The sequence below is a fragment of the Mobula birostris genome, chromosome 28 (assembly GCF_030028105.1).
Source record: "Mobula birostris isolate sMobBir1 chromosome 28, sMobBir1.hap1, whole genome shotgun sequence".
NCBI classification, from domain to species: domain Eukaryota; kingdom Metazoa; phylum Chordata; class Chondrichthyes; order Myliobatiformes; family Myliobatidae; genus Mobula; species Mobula birostris.
The window spans coordinates 20,329,782-20,352,737 of record NC_092397.1 but is presented as its reverse complement, the minus strand read 5'-3'; the positions used below and the strand labels follow the sequence as shown (position 1 = coordinate 20,352,737).

Below are 22,956 nucleotides of genomic sequence, written 5' to 3'. Positions count from 1 at the left end.
TGAAAGCCGAATCAGCCGCGGAACCCCAACAAAAAAAGTTTGGTAGGCGAGGTAAGTCGGTAAGGAGCGCCGCCACTCGACTGTAATCCCTGATAAAACGGCGATAACAGTTTGCAAACCACCAAAACGGCTGAAGTTGATTGCGAGACGTGGGTCTGGGCCATTCTTCCAACGCCCGGACCTTATCAGGAGCTGCCCTCACCTGCCCGTTCTCGATGATATCGCCAAGGAGATGACCAAAGGGACGTCGAACTTACATTTCTTGGCCTCCACAACTAACCTGCTCTCCCACAGTCTCTGGAGGACTAGTCGGACAAGGTGAACGTGTTTCTGGGGGCTGCTAGAAAATATTAAGATGTCATCTAGGTAGACGAACACGAAGCGTTTAATGAAGTCCCGCAGCACATCACTGATTAGGGCTCGAAAAACGGCGGGGTATTTGTGTGGCTCAGACGTGTATTAAAGGCCGTCTTCTACTCGGCTCCCTCCCTCATCCTGACTAGATGGTAGGCGCTACGATGGTCCAACTTTGAGAAGATGGTGGCTCCCTGAAATGGTTCAAATGTCGAGTTAATCAAGGATAGTGGGTACTTATTTTTAACTGTTATATTGTTCAGGCCTCGGTAATCAATACAGGCACGAACTGACCCATCCTCCTTCTATCCAAAGAAGAAACCGGCGCCTACCGGCGAGGATAAAGGTCGTATAATGCCCGCCGAGAGGGACGCACTAATGTATTTCTCCATGGCCTCTCTGTCCGGTCGGGATAAGTTATAAAGACGACTGCTAGTTAACGAGGCCCCGGCCAGCAGGAAGATAGCGCAATCATACGGGCGGTGCGGGGGCAGGGAAAGAGCCCGTTGTTTGCTGAATACCTGTCCCAGGTTATGCTATTCTGCGGGGACTCCGGACAAGTCCAGTGGTTCCAATACAGGCGGGGTGTGTTGTAATTAGAGGAACTGGGAATGATTGAAAATCAGACGAGGGGATTAAGGCCCATTTAAGGAGGTAATAGCAAGATGGGGAATAGCCAGACGGGCCTATGGCAATGGGTTAAACTTCAACTGCCACTTTTCAGCCCTGTTTTGCATCCTAGCGATGTCCCGATTTAAACTCTGACAGCCCTCCACACTATTCAAATGTCCCCAACATTTGTGTTATCAGCAAATTTAGTAACGTACCCCTCCAATTTCTCATCCAAGTCAGTTATAAAAATCACGATCAGAAGGGGTCCCTGAAAAGAACTCTGAGGCAGATCGCTGGTCACTGATATCCAATCTGAATATGATCCATCTACAATAATTTTTTGCTATCTGTGGGCAAGCGACTTCTGGGTCAACAAAGCAATGTCTCCTTGCTTTCTTAGTAAGCCTTGCATGGACTACCTTATCAAATCCCTTGCTGAAATCCATACAATCGCCAAGGTCCTTTTGCATAGTGAATAGTACCTGTGCTGTCTCCTCTGGTTCCGCACACACTTTTCCATTGTCACGGTTCATTGATCCTATTTTCTCACATCTTATCCTCTCGCCCTTCACAGACCTGTCGATTGCCTTAGGGTCTTCCTTAAACTGCTCGCCAAGGCCTTTTCATGGCCCCTTCTCCTAATTTAATTTTCAAGCTCCTTCCTGCTAGCCTTATCATTTTATATATCTCTATCAATACCTAGTTTTTTAAACATTTCGTAAGCCTTTCTTCTTGACTATATTTTCATTATGTGTATACCATGGTTCCTGTACCGTAGCACCTCTTTTCTGTCTCATTGACACCTATCTATGCAGAAAGCCACGCAAATATCCCCTGAACATTTGCCACATTTCTGCCATGCATTCTCCTGAGAACTCTGTTCCTTCCAAGTCTCTGCCTGATAGCTTCATATTTCCCTCTTACTCCAGTTAAATGTTTTTGTTACTTGTCTGTTCCTATTCCTCTCCAATGCTATGGTAAAGGAGATAAAATTGTGATCGCTGCCTCAAAAATGCTCTCCCACTGTCATGGTCCGGATCGGCGTCCCTTTAAATTTACTTTGTTTATGATACGATCCGGACCGTTGACTCCCTGTTTCCCTTTGGTTCCCTGTTTTCCCGTGTCCTTCGGGCTTGGTGATTGGAAGCAATTTACTCTCGGCTGAACCGGCAGTTTATAGTTTCCGGCTTTCAGCCGTTCGGCGCGACAGCGTTTGCAAAGTCAGCGAAAGTACTGCGAGCCCATGTCATCTGGCCGGAGCAAGCCTAGTCTCCTCCCGGAGCAAGTGCCAGCAAGCCGCCTTCCCTTGGCAGTACGGGTCAGTCAAAGTTAACCCGCTGTGGTGAGTCATGAGCTCGCCGCGGCTTGAAGGGTACTTGAGCCCAGTTCTAGGTCTGTCCATTAATGTGTGGTCTCCGTATCCATGTCGTACGTCTAAAAGCGATCCCGGCCTTGTACCAAGGAATACTGGGTCACTGTGTCAAGAAGTTTCCCGACTCCGTCATGTGTCTACGGAGGATTCCCGGCTCAGTGTTTTATGTCCTGTGTCTGAGTCTGTGCCGTGAATAAAACAGAATTCCTATCTCCAGAGGCTCCAAGTCTCAAGTCCTGGCCCTGCCGGCTCCAAGTGCCGAGTGCTGAGCCCGGCGGCTCCAAGTGCCGAGTGCTGAGCCCGGCGGCTCCAAGTGCCGAGTGCTGAGCCCGGCGGCTCCAAGTCCCGAGACCTGGCCCCGGTGGCTCCAAGTACTAGGTCCTGGCCCTGGCGGTCCGTGATTCCGACTCCTAGCCCATACCCTTATTCCCAGCCTTGTCTCAGGCTTGAGTCCTTGTCCAGTGCACTATTCCTGCTTCTGCTTTGCACCGAGCAATAAAATTAATATAAGTTAACCTCACATGATGTGTTTGAGTCTTGCATTTTGTTCCACCCTTGCTCCCAGCACAGCCCACTGAGATACCTGACACCTGACCAGGTTCATTTACCAACAGTAGATCAAGTGCAGCCACTCCTCTTGTAGGCTTATCTATATATTGTAACAGGTAACCTTCCTGAACACATTTAAACTCTACCCCATCTTAACACCTAGCACCAGGGATATGCCAATCAATATTGGGCAAATTAAAATCTCCCACCACGTCAACCATTATTTGTTACACCTTTCCAGAATTTGTCTCCCCATCTGCTCCTCGATGTCTCTGTTACTATTGGATGATCTATATATTTAAAAAAAAACACTCAGTAGAGTTATTAACCCCTTCCTGTTCCTATTGTCCACCCACGGAGACTCAGTAGACAAGCCCTCCATCACTTCCTCCTTTTCTGCAGCCGTGATGCTGTCTCTGATCAGCAGTGACTCGATCCGACCACTTTTGCCTCCCTGCCTGTCCTTTCTGAAACATCTGAAGCCTGGCAGTCTGAGAACTTAAGACAATAAGACCATAAGATATAAAATCGTAAGCTATTCGGTACATCGAGTCTGCTCTGCCATTCAATCATTGGCTGATCCAATTCTTCTTGTCATCCCCACTCCCCTGCTTTCACCCTATACCCTTTGATGCCCTGGCTAATCAAGAGCTTATCTATATCTGCCTTCAATGCACCCAATGACTTGTCATCCACAGCCGCTAGAGGCAACAAATTCCACAGATTTACCACCCTCGGACTAAAGGAATCTCAGTTCTTAAAGGACGTCCTTCAATCCCGAAGTCGTGCCCTCTTGCCCTATAATCGACTATTATGGGAAATAACCTTGCCATATCTAATGTCTTCAGGCCTGTTAATTCGAAATGTTTCTATAAGATCTCACGCCCCCCCCCCCCGCACTCTCCTGAACGCAGCGGAATACAGCTCAAGCGCTTCCAGACGTTGCTCATACGGTAACCCTTTCATTCCTGGAATGATTTTCGAGAAGCTTCTCTGAACCCTTTCCAATGTCAATATATTATTTCTCAAATAAGGAGCACAAAACTGCTAATAATACCCCAATTCTGGTCTCACGAGTGCCTTATAGATCCTCACCAATCACATCCCTGCTCTTGTATTCCATACCTCTGGAAATGAATGGCAACATTGCATTCGCGTTCTTCACAACCGATTTAACCTGGAGGTTAACCTTTAGGTCATTTAGCACAAGGACTCCCAAGTCCCTTTGCATCTCTGCATTTTGAATTCTCTACCCATCTAAATAATGGTCTGCCCGTTTATTTCTTCCACCAAAGTGCATGACCATACACTTTCCAACATTTTCCTTCATTTGCCACGATTTTGCCCATTCCCCTAAACTATCCAAGTCTCTCTGCAGGCTCTCTGTTTCCTCAAGAGTACCTGTTCCTCCACCTCTTTTTTGTATCATCGGCAAATTTAGCCGCAAATCCATTAATTCCGTAGGATAAATCATTGATATACATCGTAAAAAGCAGTGGTCCCAACACCGACCCCGGTGGAACTGCAATGGTAACCGACAGCGAACCAGAATAGGATCCCTTTATTCTCACTCTCTGTTTTCCGCCGTCCAGCTAACGCTACGCCCAAGCAAGTAACTTCCCTATAGTTCCATGGGCTCTTAGCTTGCTAAGCGCTTCATGTGCGGCACCTTATCAAAGGCCTTTCGGAAACCCAAGTACACCACGTCTACTACATCCCCGTTGTCTACCCTGCTTATAATTTCTTCAAAGGATTGTAGTACGTTTGTCAGTCAGGATGTCCCTTTCAGGAAACCATACTGGTTTTATCCTACCTTGTGATGTCGCTCCAGGTACTCCGTAAACTCTTTCTTAACAATAGATTCCAACAGCTTCCCAAGCACTGATATCAGGATAACAGGTCTGTAGATTCCTTCCTGATGACTCCCTGCCTTCTTAAATAGCGGAGTAACATTTGCAATTGTCCAGTCATCTCGGACAATGCCAGAATCTAGCAATTCTTGTATGATCATCGTCAATGCCTCTACAATCTCTCCAACTACTTCCTTCAGAACCCGAGGGTGCATTTGATCAGGTCCAGGAGATTCATCCACCCTGAGACCATTAAATCTCCTGAGCACCTTTCTCAGTCGTAATTTTCACAGCAAAACTTCACTTCACTGACACTCCTGAATGTCCGGTACACTTCCACTGTGAAGACTTATGCAAAATAAGCATTCGGTTTCACTGCCATCTCTGCATCTGTCATTACAGTATCTCGAGCATCATTTTATATTGGTCCTGTATCTACCCTCGACTGTCTTTTACCCTTTATATACCTAAAAATTGCTTTTAGTATCTTCCTTTTTATTCGTCATCAGCTTCCTCGCGTTATTCCTTTTCCTTCCGAATGACCTTCTTAGTTTCCCTTTGCAAGTTTTCAAAAGCTCCCCAATCCTGTACCTTCACGTCAGCTCTGGCTTCCTTGTATGCTCCCCTTGCTTTTACTTTGGCTTTGATGTCACTTGTCAGCCACGGTAGTGTCCGTCTTCCAACTGAAAATTCCTTCATATTTAGAGTATATCACTTCAAGCAGCTGCCCCTGAGCCATACAAGTCTCTGCAATGGCCACAACATGATAGCTCCAAGTACTAATCCACGATCTAACCTCACTAGCTTTGTTCATGATACCCCTTGCATTAAAATAGACATATCTCGAAACATCGGTCTCAGCGCATCCCTTCTCTATCACCTACCTATCCTCTCTCTCACACAGTTTACAAGCTTTCTGTTCCAATGTGCGCGGCGATTGGAAAGAGGACTTAAAAGCAGGACACGGACACGTAAATAGCATTACCGGAAGCGTGTTTTTTTTTTATTAATAGTTGCCAGGACAAAAAGGAAGCGTGGATTAGATGCTTACATGGACGTGAACGTAGGATGACAAACAGGCGGAACCTGGACACGGAGCCGGGGCTCGGAAATTGGACACGGAGCTGGGACTCGGAACCTGGACACGGAGCTCGGACTCCGAACCTGGACAGGGAGCTGCGACAAGAAACTTGAATACGGAGCCATGACTAGAAACTTGGACACGGAACCGGGACTTGGACTCGGATTTGGACACGGAACCTGGACTTGGACTTGGACTGGAATACAGAGACTGGACCTGGACTTGCACTGGATCCCAGAGCCTGGACTTGCAATTGGACTGGAACAATGAGCCTGGACTTGGACGTGGACTGGAGCACAGAGCCTGGACTTGGATTTACCTGGAACTCAGAGCATGGACTTGGACTTGGACTTGGACAACGAAGATATAGAATACCCATCCCGGAGTAGCCGCAAACGGCCGGATCTTCTCAGCTGTATACGAGAAGCCGAAACTAAACAACAACAGACAGTTCTAGTCTAGGCACGGAGTAGGTTATGAAGCGGCAAACGGCCGGCAATCACTCAGCTGGGCACGAAGAGACAGAATTCCCCACTCGGAGCAATGGCAAACGGCTGGACCCACCCGGCTGGAAACGATTCGGTAAAACCAAACGATGACAGTCCATTTGTATCTTGGATCGTCAGCAAATCTCGGAGGAACATGAAAACAACAGTATTCGCATCTTGACTTTTCATTTCCTATTCCTTACATTGTCATTGGTACCAGACCATGATGTATCCAGTCAGGATATTCTCCACTATACACCCACAGAAGTTTGTCTAAGTTTTACACAACATATTAAATCTGCTGAAACTGGGGAGTATTGGCTGTAAATGCCGGTAAATCGTTCCAGGATGCCAGGAAATTCTGCTCCTCAAAACTTCCACACTCAATGAATTCCATTCAATATTGGGGAAATTATAGTCACACACTACTCTGTTGCTATTACATCTTTCCTGTAGCCTGCCTACATTTCTGTTCCACTTTCTCTGGCTGGCATTTTAAAAACAGTTGGAAATGGAAACACACAGCATCTCAAGATGCCACTTTATCAATTCTCCGGTCTATCCTGAAAGATGCCCACTGGGAGGGAGGGGGTAGATAGAGTCCATGAAATGCAGTTCATTATTAGGGTTGTGCAGGTCTCTGTCCTTGAATTGCTGGGATAGTACTAGAGTTTAACGGTGGAGTGCCGGGTGTGTACATGTCTCTGCGCTCACTGCACAGTGCTGAGCGTTTTAATGTTCTGTGTCGTGGAAGTGAATGTCTGGATATTGTGAAGTACTTTGTCCCTGTAGTCCACTACTGACTGTTCTTGGACAGTCTCTTATGAAGGGCATGTTTATACCAGAGATTCAGCCTGGCCTTCCTCACCATGCTGAGTTGCAGCAGTCTGTGTTCCTGCAGGACATTTTTGGTTTCTACTTGTCCGCCTCCCTGCTGTGCATTGCTGGAGCTAAAGCGGGCAGTGTCCGTGCAGTCCAGAGCTGGTTTGTGCAGGTCAGTGTTCTTGCAGTTTTGCAGGTGGCTGGTGTACACGACGGGATGAGTATGGTCTGCGTTCGGCTGTGAAATTTAATCTGGGGTTTTCATGCCTTTATCTGTAGAGCCAATGGGCTGGTGCTTGAAATCTGTGGCACCAAAAAAACAGTGCTGGGGTTGTGGTGATGTCTGTTCCCCTATTCTGCCCTACTCTGGATCAATACTAATATATTTTCATAAATTTCTGTCCTTGTATTAGAGTCGTGTACTGCTTCGTACTCTCATTGACCAGTGTTGTGCTCTGGCATCTCAGTGGGCATGGAATGCACTGCCAGTGTTTTTACAGAGTGCCTCATTATTACAGAAAGAAATACCTTGTACACCCAGGTAAATTAGATGGTTCATGGGGGCCAGACCGAATGTTCCGGATCATTAGTGGACACAGGATCATCGGGGGATGCCCTAGAACATTCAACCCATCAATTCTATACTATAGAGCATCAAGTCTATAGTACAACATTCCACTGTCCCATTCCCAATTCTCTTCCCACAGCTCAGCGGGTTATTTCCCCGGAAGGACCTGTCCAGTTCCACTATGAACAATTTAATTGGCTATTCCCATCACCCCTGCAGGCAGTGTGCCCCAGATGAGAACCACAGTCAGTGTAAAAATAAGAATGTCATTACATGATCCTTTGATCCTTTGCCCATTCTTCTCAAGTCATTGAGCAATTTACAGTGAACAGAACAGCACAGGAACAGTCCCGTCAGCTCACTGTGTGTGTGTTGACCATGATGTGAGTTCGATCTGTGTGTTTGCCCTCATGTGGTCAGTGTCCCCCAGTGGACTAATTCCCCCAAAGTATATGCCCACCTTAATACACTTTGAGAGACCCAACAACAGCTCTTCCTTAGGTTCAACAGGTCTGAGAATGTCACCATACCCGCTTCCTGATCTCGCTTTCCTCCAGGTCCTTCTCCTGAGTGAACATCGATGAATGCAGGGTGTTCATTTTGTACCTCGCAGTACAGAAATCAAAATAATACGGATCATCCATTTAACAAGCCGATCTCAGTTTTGGAGGGCACCACAGATCCGACAGTGTCACACAGCCTGTTCCCTCTCTCTGTCTCTCTCTCTCTCTCTCTCTCTCTCTCTCTCTCTCTCTCTCTCTCTCTCTCTCTCTCTCTCTCTCTCTCTCTCTCTCTCTCTCTCTCTCTCTCTCTCTCTCTCTCTCTCCCTCTCCCCCCCCTCTCTCTCTGTCTCTCTCTCACTCTCTCTCTGTTCCCTTCTCTCTCTCGCTTTTTCCAACTCTCTATCGCGCTCTCTCTCTCTGTCTCTCTCACTCTATCTCTTTTTCTGTCTTTCTGTCTGTCTCTCTCTTTCTCTCTCTCTCTGTCTCTCTCTCTCTGTCTGTCTCTCTCTCTGTCTGTTTGTCTCTCTTTCTCTCTCTCTGTGTCTGTCTGTCTGTCTGTCTGTCTGTCTCTCTCTCTCTCTCTCTCTCTCTCTCTCTTTCTCTCTGTATCTCACGCTAGTCGTTTTCTCGTTCACTTTTAGTCGTCCTGCATTTATTGTTCTTCCAATTCCGAGTACTATTTTTATTATTTTACCGGTCTTCCATTCTGTTGCACAAGAACACATTTCTGTCCAATTACCTTTTGACCATGTCAAATTTAAGATGTGTATAAAAGACGACTGCATCTGAAACTCCAACACAAAATGCTGCAGGAACTCAGCAGAATTCTAGTGTGTTCCCTTGGATTTCCAGCATCTGCAGATTTTCTCGTGTTTCTACATCAGTAACGTGGTCAATTGATCGTTTCCATCCCGACATTTTTCTCTATTGTATCCTTATTGACCAGGATGAAGCTGAATGACTGAAGGACAGATCAAAATGGGAAACTACAGAAAAAAGAAGGCAGGATTAGGACAGCGTCGCTCGTCTTCGTCGAATACTGAATAAATAGACAACAAAATGAAATCTCTAAATGTAGCTGCTCCGTGACAAGATTCAGTCCTTGTAGTTAAAGCTACCGGCCTATTTCCACCAGAGACACTACTGAGGTAATGCCACAGAATTTTCATGTATACAGTATATGTACATCAGAGACAATGGTGTTGAATCAAATTGCTCGTTGTAGTACCTGTAACTGAGAAACTTAGTGAGGAGTATAACCGTATCTCTGGAGACTGAGCTTCTGTATAAATCAGGGTTGATGTGAAGCATCAGCTCGGTATCTGCCAGAGCTGTGAATTCAGGAGCAACACGAATCACAGATTCTCATGAAATGGTCTATCCAGTCATCTGGCGGATACGAGACATTTACTATCCCTTTATTTCAGCCTTTGGAATTCCCGGTAAGTCGCAGTGTCAGCTGCTGTTGGTGGGAAATAATATTTACTTCCAATGTTGTAATTGTTCCTATCACTGCCACATACCAGTTCTAGTATTCCGTATTTCAGGGTTGGAATGGAAACACCGGGGATATGGATTCTGGGATCAGGATCTGAAATAAACGGCTACAGGAATTGAGGGATTCTGCCAACATCTGTGGAACTGAGTGGGTCAGGCAGCGTTCTACGAACGGTTTGGGATGTTCTTGTTTCTGTATTTTTGGTCTTGTAGCAGCTGAACTGCATTTGCAAATATTGTGTTGAAACACACCGCGCACAATCTTGTCCGTATTTGTATACGAGCGATTGCCTGAGTTAGGTGCGGTGCTCAATCAATCGACTGGCTGTAACGCGTTAGCAAATGTCCGGAGTCCCATGAAGTTTCACGGACCTGTTGTGGATTTTTAATAACTGTGCGCAATATCACTGAATATAAAGCAGTTGATGGACAACATAATAAACACGAAACCCCAAGCAGCTTGTACAGAACGAGAAAGCAGTTAACACACGTGTCTGGGGTCTATCTGAGGACACTTCTGAGGAGACATGTTTTAACTGTTTTTCCACATATTCTGTTTTACCCGAATTAGCATTTCCAGCATTTCCTGTTTTTGTTCCGTCCGTCGGCAGTTCTGTCGCTGACAGTGATCGCCATGATTGTCTAATGGAGGAATCTCGCCATCAGCGTCCGACGAGACGCGGAAGGCACCGGTAGAAAATGTTCCATCCAGTATTGACTCTGAAGAGGTAGTTACTCAGTCTTAGCTTTCCGTTGACATTTCACATTTCGGTCACAGTAAGTAATCCGTAATCAAATTATTTTACTGTGTAAACTTTTCTGTCTCCGCCAGCTCTGCGCCCTCTCTCGACACTCCCACCGCTAAATTCGACAATAAAGTGGAAATATCACAGGATCCCCTGAACCCGCTGCACTGGCTTATAATCAATATCTTCTCAGTTGTACCCTCTCTCGGCTTCCCACCGCTAAGTTCAACAATTAAGTGGAAATATCACAGGATCCCCTGAACTTGCTGCACTGGTTTCTAATCAGTATTTTCTCAACTTGTAGCCTCTCTCGGCCCTCCCACCACTAAATGGCACAATTAAGTGGAAATATTACAGGATCCGCTCGAACTGCAGAATTGCATTCTGTTTGGAATTTCTCAAACTGCTGTTCCCTGTCTCTCTTCCAGCGAACTTGGCGGCGATTGTGATCCTGTCCCGAGGAAAGTGCGGGCTTTCCAAATGTATCACTCTCTACCTTGTGGGAATGGCAGCGGCCGATCTCCTGGTCGTTATTTCGAATCCGCTGCTGAAGTGGACTGCTGAGATTTATTTTCCCCGATCATTCCTGCTCATTACTGCTGTATGCAGACTCGTCACGTGGTTGATGTTTGCGAGCACTGCGACCTCAGTCTGGCTGACTGTCGCTTTCACCGTCGATCGATTTGTGGCTATTTGCTGTGAGAAGCTGAAAACAAAATATTGCACCGAGAGAACGGCGGCTGTGGTTACTGGGACAGTGAGTGTGCTGGCCTGTTTGGAGACTGTCCCCTGGGGCTTTCTGTACGGGGCTGGAAAAATAATTGATGGTGTTTCCTGGTATTGTGTTTTCACACCGAGCTTCAGAAAATCTCCCTCATGGGCCGCATTTGAGATTTTTCACCGCATTTTCTACCCTTGCGCCCCTTTCATTCTGATGTTGCTGTTCAATATTCTGACTGTCAGGCGGATTCTAGCGGCCAGTCGAGCCCGCAGGGGGCTCCGGGGACAAAAGAGTGGAGAGAATGTCAAGGACCGGGAGATGGAGAACCGACGCAAATCCATCGTTTTGCTGTTCAGCATCACCGGTAGTTTCATATTGTTGTGGGGAACACTGGTGGTATTCTCTATCTATAGACGGATTACAAACAGTTATGTTCGTTCTGTCACGGATCCCCGTTACGTCACAGACCAAACATCGATAATGCTGCAGATTCTCAGTTCCTGCACCAACACGTGTATTTACGTCCTGACTCAGAGCAAATTCCGAGAGGAACTAAAGAATGCGGTGAAATACCCACGGAATCTTATTTTGAAACTCATGAAACGTTAGAAATAAATGCTGTAAAGTATTACAATTTAGCTTCCTTCATACGCCCTATTCTAGCTCCCCACTTGTGGGTAAATGGTAACAATGTGATGAACAGAGTTACAAAACAAATACGAGAAAATCTGCAGATGGTCGCAATTCAAGACAACAAACACAAAATCAGACCCTGATGACGTTTCTCACAGAAAATGCTGGAGGAACTCAGCAGGTCTGGCAGCATCTATGGAAAAGAGTAAATAGTCGACGTTTCGGGCCGACACCCTTCATCAGAAACCTGACAACTGTTTACTCCTTTCTATTATGTGTGTGTTGCTTAGTTTGACAAAACAGCTGTTTAAAGCTGATCCCGATGGCATCGCTGGCTTCACATTCCCAGAGAAATCCCCTTTACACCTCACGTCCCGCCATGCTAAAATGAAGCTCGAGGCGACCCTGTTTCCCCTGCTTCCAGGTTCTGACAAAACTGCCTGATCTTGGATAATATTTTCGACTGTATCAACCACTCCTGCTTCCGTCACAACCCGTCTTTTCCTTCAACCTCTTTTCTCCTCCTTCTCTACCTGAAGGTTTCCCTTCTCATTGCCACCTTGAACTATCGCTATGTAACAGAGATTTTTTTTTTTTACAATTGAAGACAAATTAACATTACTTTCACTCGTAGCTCTTTGAGGAATATAGTGATAGAGAAACAGAGAGAGAGAGAGAGAGAATGGGGGGAGAGAGAGAAAGATGGAGAAAAGGGAGAGAGAGAGAGAGGTCAAAATATAGAGATAGTGGGAGCGAGTGAGACATCGTGAAGGAGTGAGCGTGAGAAGGAGACATCGCCAGGTTTGACGGTGGGAAGGAGAGAAAGTGAATGAGACCTGGCGAGAAAGGGGGCGCGGGGAAGAGCGCGGAAGGTAGAGAGCCTGGGGGAGAGGGCGCGAGAGTGACCACGAGGGAGAGAGAGCGCAGGAAGGCCGGAGAAGCAGACATCGCGTTCGGAGAGAGGAGTGGGAGAGATAGAGAGAGAGAGAGAGAGAGAGAGAGAGAGAGAGAGAGAGAGAGAGAGAGAGAGAGAGAGAGAGAGACAGACAGACAGAGAGAGAGAGACAGAGAGAGACAGAGAGAGACAGAGACAGAGCGAGACAGAGAGACAGAGAGAGAATGAGATATCGTGAAGCAGTGAGCGTGAGAAGGAGACAGCGTCACATTTGACGGTGGGAGAGAGAGAAAGTGACTGAGACTTCACGAGAAAGGGGGCGCGAGGAAGAGCGCGCAAGATGGAGAGCCTGAGGGAGAGGGCGCGAGAGTGAGCAGGAGGGTGAGAGCGTGCGCGAGGGTGGGCGTGAGGGAAAGCGAGAGAAGCAGACATCGCGGTAGGAGAGAGGGGTGGGGAGGGAGAGAGAGATAGTGAGAGTGAATGAGACTGTGAAGGAGTGAGCTCGAGAAGGAGACATCTCCAGGGCTGAGGTCGCGAAGGATAGTGAGCGAATGAGACATCAGGAACACCCATCATTGGGGTTTCCGGTATAAGGAGGATGGATTACACTGAAATTATATTCTCACAGGGAATCTTGCTGAAGCCACCCTGATGATTTTTATCAAGTGACATCTGGAGGATATGTTGGTGTCCAGAGCTACAGGTCAGTAGGTTGCATTGGTGGAAGGTAGAGATGAGGTCAAAGCAAACCTAAAGGAAGTCAAGATGGGGTCACCATAACGAGCACAGTGGCACCGAACAGCAAAAGTGAGTTTATTTCAGTGTAGGGGGAAAACTGTTAAGGCAGACATACCCAGATCCTGCATTTATACATGGCACGGTGATTCATCCCTTGCAGATATCTGGTTGAGAGAGAGTCAGGACTGGTATCTAAACATTCCAGGATTTAGATGATTTAGAGAGTCCAGAGGGAGCTAAAAGAGGTTGAGGAGCCGCACTGCTGATTAGGCAGAATGTCACCAGCTCGAAGTCATCCCGTCACAATAGCCAGTAAGAGAGGGAAATGGACATGTCAGCAGGTTATTGACTGATGTCAAACAATAGAATACACTAGTTGGTTAATCTTCTCTCCAGAATGACTTGCACCTCCTTACCACCTGAGGCTTGGACGGGGGATTATTTGTCAGGTGTATCTATGATGGTTTACAGAAACAGCATGTAAATGGTCCACCAGGGAGGGGACATACTTGAGATGTTAGTGGGAAATGAGCCTAGCGAGATTAGTGGGGTTTCATTGAGATAGATTTACGGATTATAATTCTGGAGGTTTTCCCCTGGTTATTATGAAGGGTAAGTCTGAACCTGCAGGTGGACGAATCAGAATCAGGATTATTATCAACGGCATGTGACGTGAAATTTGATAATTAGTAGTCGCAGTTTAATGCAAAACATAATATAGAATAAAAAAAGAATAATCAATCAATCAATAAACCTCAGTATACATATATTGAATATATGAGAAATTGTGCAAAAAACTTAAATACTATATATCAGAACAAGTCAGATGATGTCCAGGGGTCCGATGCCAATTTAGGAATCGGATGGCAGAGGGGAAGAAGCTATTAATGAATCACTGAGTGTGTGCCTTCAGGTTTCTGTATCTCCGACCTAATGGTAACAGTGAAAAACGGGCATGCCTTGGGTGCTGAAGGTCCTTAATAATAGATGCTGCCTTTCTGAGACACTGCTCCTTGGGTATTTAGTAGGCTTCTACCCAAGATGGAACTGACTAAATGTACAACCCTCTGCAGCTTCGTTCGGTCCTGTACAATAGCCCCCCATACCAGACAGTGAAGCAGCCTGTCAGAATGCTCTCCACGGTACATCAATTGACAGTTTTTGAGTGTACTTGTGGACATAACAAATCTCTTCAAACTCTAATGAAATATAGTTGCTATCATGCCTTCTTTATAAAAGTATCGATATAGACATAGACATAGCATTGTACAGCACAGTACAGGCTTTTCGGCCCACAATGTTGTGCCGACCCTCAAACCCTGCCTCACATATAAGCCCCCACCTTAAATTCCTCCATACACCTGTCTAGTAGTCTATTAAACTTCACCGGTATCTGTGCCTCGACCACTGACTCAGGCAGTGCACTTCACGCATCAACTACTCTCTGAGTAAAAAAAAATTCCTTCTTCTAAAATCCCCCTTGAACTTCCCACCCCTTACCTTAAAGCCATGTCCTCTTGTATTGGGCAGTGGTGCCCTGGGGAAGAGGTGCTGGCTATCCACTCTGTCTGTTCCTCTTATTATCTTGTACACCTCTATCATGTCTCCTCTCATCGTCGTTCTCCCAAAGAGTAAAGCCCTAGCTCCCCTAATCTCTGATCATAATGCATACACTCTAAACCAAGCGTCATCCTGGTAAATCTCTTCTGTACCATTTCCAATGCTTCCATATCCTTCCTATAGTGAGGCGACCAGAACTGGACACAGTACTCCAAGTGTGGCCTAACTAGAGTTTTATAGAGCTGCATCATTACATCACGACTCTTAAACTCTATCCCTCGACTTATGAAAGATAATACCTCATAAACTTTCTTAACTACCCTATCTACCCATGAGACAACTTTCAGTGATCTGTAGACATGTACCCTGAGATCCCTCTGCTCCTCCACACTACCAAGTATCTTGCCATTTACTTTGTACTCTGCCTTGGAGTTTGTCCTTCCAAAGTGTACCACCTCACACTTCTCCGAGTTGAACTCCATCTGCTACTTCTCAGCCCACTTCTGCATCCTATCAATGTCTCTATGCAATCTTTGAATATCCTGTACACTATCTACAGCACCAGAAACCTTTGTGTCATCTGCAAACTTGCCAACCCTCCCTTCTAACCCCACATCCAGGTTGTTAATAAAAATCACGAAAAGTAGAGCTCCCAGAACAGATCCGTGTGGGACACCACTATTCACAATCCTCCAATCTGAATGTACTCCCTCCACCACCACCCTCTGCCTTCTGCAGACAAGCCAATTTTGAATCCACCTGGCCATACTTCCCTGGATCCCATGCCTTCTGACTTTCTCAATAAGCCTACCGTGTGGAACCTTGTCAAATGCCTTACTAAAATCCATATAGATCACATCCACTGCACTACCCTGATCTATATGCCTGGTCACCTCCTCAAAGAACACTATCAGGCTTGTTATACACGATCTGCCCTTCACAAAGCTATGCTGACTGTCCCTGATCAGACCATGATTCTCTAAATGCCCAGAGATCCTATCTCTAAGAATTGTTTCCAATAGCTTTCCCACGACAGACGTAAGGCTCACTGGTCTATAATTACTCGGACTATCCCTACTATCTTTTTTTGAACGAGATGTCAACATTCGCCTCTCTCCAATCCTCGGGTACCATTCCCGTGGACAACGAGGACATAAGGATCCTAGCCAGAGGCTCAACAATCTCTTCCCTCGCCTCGTGGAGCAGCCTGGGGAATATTCCATCAGGCCCCGGGAACTTATCCGTGCTAATGTATTTTAATAACTCCGACACCCCCTCTCCCTTAATATCAACATATTCCAGAACGTCAACTTCACTCATATTGTCCTCACCATCATCAAGTTCCCTCTTATTGGTGAACACGGAGGAGAACTATTCATTGAGGACCTCGCTCATTTCAGGGAGCGTACTACCAACGGTTTGGAATCAATAATAGGATGATCATGTTTCTGTATTTTTGGTCTTGTAGCAGCTGCACTGCATTTGCAAATATTCTGTTGAAACAGCCCGCGAACATTCTACCAATTCATTGTCCGTATTTGTATATGAATGATTGACTGAGTTAGGTGCCATGTTCAAACCATCAACTGCCAGTAACGCGTTAGCAAATGTTCGGAGTTCCATGATATTTCACGAACCTGTTGTGGATTATTGATAAATGTGTGCAACATAATTGAATATAAAGCAGTATACGGACAACACAATGAAATATTTGCAGAGCAGATTATCTCAAGCGAGGGTCTAGTGAGTTGGATGAACTGAGGGAAATACATATTAGTAGGAAAATGGTGTTAAGTAAATTGAAGAGATTAAAGGCAGAAAAATCCCTAGGGCCAGATGGTCTGCATCCCAGAATGCTTAAGGAAGTAGCCCAAGAAATAGTGGATGCATCAATGATAATTTTTCAAAAATCCTTCGATTCTGGATTAGTTCCTGAGGATTGGAGGGGGCTAATGTACCCCGCTTTTTTTAAAAAAAAAGAGAGAGAAACCAGGGAATGATAGACCGGCTAGCCTGACATCGGTGGTGGGGAAGATTCTAGAGTCAGTTATCAAAAATGTGATAACAGCACATTTGGAAAGCAGTGAAATGAGCAGACAAAGATAGCATGGATTTGTGAAAGGAAAATCATGCATAACGAATCTCATAGAATTTTTTGAAGATGTAAGTAGTAGAGTGGATAGGGGAGAACCAGTCGATGTGGTAAATTTAGATTTTCAAAAGTCTTTTGACAAGGTCCCACACAGAAGATTAGTGTGCAAACTTAAAGCTCACGGTATTGTGGGTATGGTATTGATGTGGATAGAGAATTGGTTGGCAGAGAGGAATCAAAGAGTGGGAATAAACGGGACTTTTCAGAATGGCAGGCAGTGACTAGTGGGGTACCACAAGGCTCAGTGCTGGGACCCCAGTTGTTTATAATATATATTAATGATTTAGACGAGGGAATTACATGCAGTATCCCCAAGTTTGCGGACGATTGGGAAAAGGGGAGGTGCAACGAGACCTGGGTGTCATTGTACACCAGTCGTTGGAAGTGGGCATGCAGGTACAGCAGCCGGTGAAAAAGGCGAGTGGTATGCTGTCATTCATAGTAAGAAGATTCGTGTACAGGAGGAGGAAGGTACTACTACAGTTGTACAAGGCCTTAGTGAGACCACACTTGGAGTATTGTGTGCTGTTTTGATCCCCTAATCTGAGGAAAAGCATCCTTGCCATAGAGGGAGTACAGAGAAGGTTCACCAGATTGACTCCCGGGATGGCAGGATTTTCATATGAGGAAAGACTGGATCGACTAGGCTTATATTCGCTGGAATTTAGAAGATTGAGGGGGGGATCTGATTGAAACGTATTAAATTCTAAAGGGATTGGACAGGCCAGATGCAGAAAGATTGTTCCCGATGTTGGGGAAGTCCAGAACGAGGGGTCACAGTTTAAGGATATAGGGGAAGCCTTTTAGGACCGAGATGAGAGAAAAAAAAACTTCTTCACACAGAGAGTGCGAATCTGTGGAATTCTCTGCCACAGGAAACAGTTGAGGTCAGTTCATTGGCTATATTTAAGATGGAGTTAGATATGGCCCTTTTGGCTACAGGGATCAGGGGGTATGGAGGGAAGGCTGGTACAGGGTTTTGAGTTGGATGATCAGCCATGATCATACTGAATGGCGGTGCAGGCATGAAGGGCTGAATGGCCTACTCCTGCACCTATTTTCTTTGTTTCTATGTTTCTATGTCCTAGACCAGACCCTCTATCCTAGCCTCGTCTAGGGCCTGTGTCATGTCCAGCATCGTTTCTTCCCCACTTACCTTGCTTGCTTGACACACCAAGTCCTGTTCAAAGTACTTCAGTGTTGATGTCTTGCATTTGGATCCGCTCCCATCGTCCCCGTTAAGACAGAGCTGGAGCTTTTGGAAAGCATATACTTGGATAAGTCACCGACACCGTACGGGATGTACCCCAGGCTACTCTGGAAAGTGAGGGAGGAGTTTGCTGAGACTCTGATGAATATCCTTGAATCATTAGTAAAGACGGGAGTTTTTCAGAGGATAGGATGGTTGCGGATGTCGTTCCCTTATTCAACAAAGGGAGTTGGGATAGCCCAGGAAATTATAGGCCAGCGAGTCTTACGTCAGAGGTTGGTAAATTGGTGGAGAAGATCCTGAGAGTGTCACCAAGGCAGGGGCTTTGGGAGCAAGGGTGGACCCAAATGCATGACACATCTTGTGAGGTTACTAAGATTTAGTTTATTGTTTGATACCAGGAGAGCAAGGCAGGAGCAGGAAAGAGCGAACTGGACAAGGACTCAGGACTACGACTAGGCTGGGACCAAGGGTCTGGGCTTGGACTCGGAATCGGCTCCCAGAACTAGAGGAGACATGAAGAGGCTAGGGTATGGACTCCGAGCCAGAGACTGGGCAAGGACCCAGTACCTGGATCCTCCCTCGGACTCGGACCCCAGAACCAGGCAAGGACATGACATGGGCTAGGGAGAGGAAGAACATGGGAGCACAGAGCCTCGGTCTCGGGGAGCAGGTACATGGAACCATGGACACATACACGGAACACAGAGTCGAGACCCTACCTTGGGTACAGGACATAGGGCCGGGACTCATGACCCTCCGCGGGGCAACGACAAGACGACCTGACTTACCCCACGGAGGCGAGGACAGGACAAGTCATGATTCCCCGCGGGACAACGGCAAGACGGCCAGACTTACCCCACGGAGGCGAGGACAAGACAAGACAAGACCAACACGAATGAACACCAGACAGCACCTATATAGCTCCGGCGATGGAACTAGACCGAAGTGCGGGCGCGTCCTGCAGACGAGGGCTGGAGGCGAGAGGGGCAGAGTAGGTATTCAGACAAGGGGGTGGGACAGGAATCACAGACGGCCAGGGCCAGGACTTGACTCAGAACTGGGAAGCTGCCAGGACCAGGACTTGACTTGCTGCTTGAATGCCGCCAGGAACAGGACTTGATTTGGTGCTTGAATGCAGCCAGGACCAGGAGTTGACTTGGTGCTTGAATGCCGCCAGGGAAAGGACTTGACTTGTGGCTTGAATGCCGCGAGGAAAAGGACTTGACTTGGTGCTTGAATGCCGCCAGGGAAAGGACTTGATTTGGTACTAGAATGCCGCCGGAGCCAGGACTTGACTTGGAGCCTCCGGGTAGTGGCAAGCTCTCGACTCGGCCCGGGAATAGTAGACAGTGGTTCTTGATTCCCTCCGGCGGGTTAACTGACGGACCTACCTCGGTGAGGAAACTTTGCAGGCTCGCTTTGGTGAGGTAACTGGATAGGGCTGCTCCGGTGAGGAGAGGCGAATTACCAGCACTCGCTTCGGGCGGAGACAAGGCTTGCTCCGGCCAGATGTCACTGGCACGCTGTAACTTTGCAGACGCTCCCGTGCCGAACGGCTGAAAGCCGGAGACTATAAACTATCGGTTCAGCCAAGCGTTAATTGCCTCTAATCACCAAAGCCAAGGGACACGGAAAAACAGGGAATCAACGGTCCGGATCGTAACATAAACAAGGTAAATTTAAATGGACCCCGATCCAGACCATGACAGCGAAGTAGGATTTCTGAACATTTGGAGAGGCATAATATGATTAGGAATAGTCAGCATGGCTTTGTCAAAAGCATGTCTTGCCTTACGAGCCTGATTAAATATTTTGAGGATGTAACTGTAAATATTGTAGAAGTAGAGTCGTCGATGTAGTGTATATGGATTTTAACAAGGAATTTGATAAGGTACACCTTGCAAGGCTTACTGAGAGAATAAGGAGGCATGGGATCCATGGGATCCAAAGGATATTTGGTTTGTGGATCCAGAGCTGGCTTGCCCATAGAAGGCAAAGCGTAATTGTACACGGGTTATCTTCTGCATGGAGGACCGTGACCAGTAGTGTGCCTCAGGGATCTGTTCTAGAACAACTACTCTTTGCGATTTTTATAAATGACCTGGATGAGGAAGTGGAGGGAGGGGTTAGTAGATTTGCTGATGACACAAATGTTGGGGGTGCAGTGGTTAGTGTGGCGGTCTGTATGGGTTTACAACGGGACATTGATAGGATGCAAATCTGGGCTCAGAAGTGGCTGATGGGATTCAACAAATTAAGTGTGAGGTGTTTATTTTTGGTAGATCAAATATGATGCCAGAATATAGCATTAATGGGAAGACTCTTGGCTGTGTGGAGAATCAGAGGGATCTTGGGGCCCGAGTCCATAGGTCACGCAAAGCTGTTACGCAGTTTGACTCTGAGGTTAAGAAGGCATACGGTGCATTAGTCTTCATCAATCGTGGGATTGAGTTTAACAGCCAAGAGCAGCTCTTCTGGACCCTGGTCAGACCCCACTTGTAGTACTGTACTCAATTCTGGTCGCCTGAGTATAGGAAGGACGTGGAAACCATTGACAGGACGCAGAGGAGAATTACAAGGATGTTGCCGCGATAGGGGAGCTTGTCTTATGAGAATATTTTTAGTGAACTCGGACTTTTCTCCTTGGAGGGACGGAGGATAACAGGTGACTTCATAGAAGTGTAGTAGATTAGGAGAGGCATTGATCGTATGGATAGTCAGTGCTTTTTTCTTTTTTTTTCCCCAGGGCTGAAAGATGGAAATCAGGAGGAGCTGAGGGCAATACAGAGGGACCTGAAAGCTAGGTTCAGGGAGGCTAAAGACAGGTACAGGAGGAAGCTTAAGTGGGAACTCCAGCAGTACAACATGACAGAGGTCTGGAGGGGGATGAGGACCATCACTGGGTTCCGGCAAACTGGCAATAGAGGAGCTGAAGGCAGTGTGGACAGGGCAAACGAACTCAATCTGTTCTTTAACAGATTTGACATTGTGGCCCCTGCCCATCCCCCACATGGGTCATCTGTTGTCTGGCACCAACCAACGCATATTCCACTCTCCCCTCCTACCCCGCTCTGCTCTCATGACTATACACCTTCCCCACATGAAATCAGCACTGTGGGCTTCACAGCTGAACACGTGAGAACTCAGCTGAAACGTCCCAACCCATGCAAGGCTGCAGGACCGGATGGTGTCAGTACCAGGGTGCTCAAAGCCTGTGCCCCTCAGCTAAGTGGAGTACTTCGCCATGTATTCAACCTGAGCCTGAGGAAGACGACCTGCCTCGTACCTGTGCCGAAGACGCCGCGCCCCAGCGGCCTCAATGACTACAGACCAGTGACATTGACCTCGCACATCATGAAGACCCTGGAGAGACTTGTTCTGGAGTTGCTCCAGCCTATGGTCAGGCCACACTTAGACCCCCTCCAGTTCACCTACCTTACCCGATTAGGAGCTGAGGATGCCATCGTCTACCTGCTGAACTGTGTCTACGCCCACCTGGACAAGACAGCAAGCACTGTGAGACTTATGTTTTTTGACTTCTCCAGTGCGTTCAACACCATCCGCCCTGCTCTGCTGGGGGAGAAGCTGACAGCGATGCAGGTGGATGCTTTCCTGGTGTCATGGATTCTTGATTACCTGACTGGCAGTCCACAGTACATGTGCTTACAACAGTGTGTGTCTGACAGAGTGATCAGCAGACCTGGGGCTCCACAGGGGACCGTCTTGTCTCCCTTTCTCTTCACCATTTACACCTCGGACCTCAACTACTGCACAGAGTCTTGTCAGCTTCAGCAGTTTTCTGATGACTCCGCCATAGTTGGATGCATCAGCAAGGGATATGAGGCTGAGTACAGGGCTACGGTAGGAAACTTTGTCACATGGTGTGAGCAGAATTATCTGTAGTTTAATGTTAAAAAAGACTAAGGAGCTGGTGGTAGACCTGAGGAGAGCTAAGGTACCGGTGACCCCTGTTTCCAAACAGGGGGTCAGGGTGGACATGGTGGAGGATTACAAATACCTGGGGATACGAATTGACAATAAACTGGGCTGGTCAAAGAACACTGAGGCCGTCTACAAGAGCGATCGGAGCCATCTCTACTTCCTGAGGAGACTGAGGTCCTTTAACATCTGCCGGAGGATGCTGAGGATGTTCTACGAGTCTGTGGTGGTCAGTGCTATCATGTTTGCTGTTGTGCTGCTGGGGCAGCAGGCAGAGGGTAGCAGACACCAACAGAATCAACAAACTCATTCGTAAGGCCAGTAACGTTGTGGGGATGGAACTGGACTCTCTGATGGTGGTGTCTTAAAAGAAGATGCTGTCCAAGTTTCATGCCATCTTGGACAATGTCTCCCATCCACTACATAATGTACTGGTTGGGCACAGGAGTACATTCAGCCAGAGACTCATTCCACCGAGATGCAACACAGAACGTCATAGGAAGTTATTCTTGCCTGTGGCCATCAAACTTTACAACTCCTCCTGTGGAGGGTCAGACACCCTGAGCCAATAGGCTGGTCCTGGACTTAGTTCCTGGCATAATTTACATATTACTATTTATGGTTTTATTACTATTTATTATTTATGGAGCAACTGTAACCCTA

General features: G+C 46.9%; 1 protein-coding gene across 1 annotated transcript in view; it reads left to right on the top strand.

Annotated features, from left to right (window-relative positions):
• LOC140189355 (uncharacterized) overlaps positions 1-22,956 on the top strand; it is a 944,498-nt gene that overhangs the window by 347,076 nt on the left and 574,466 nt on the right. The window lies entirely within an intron of this gene.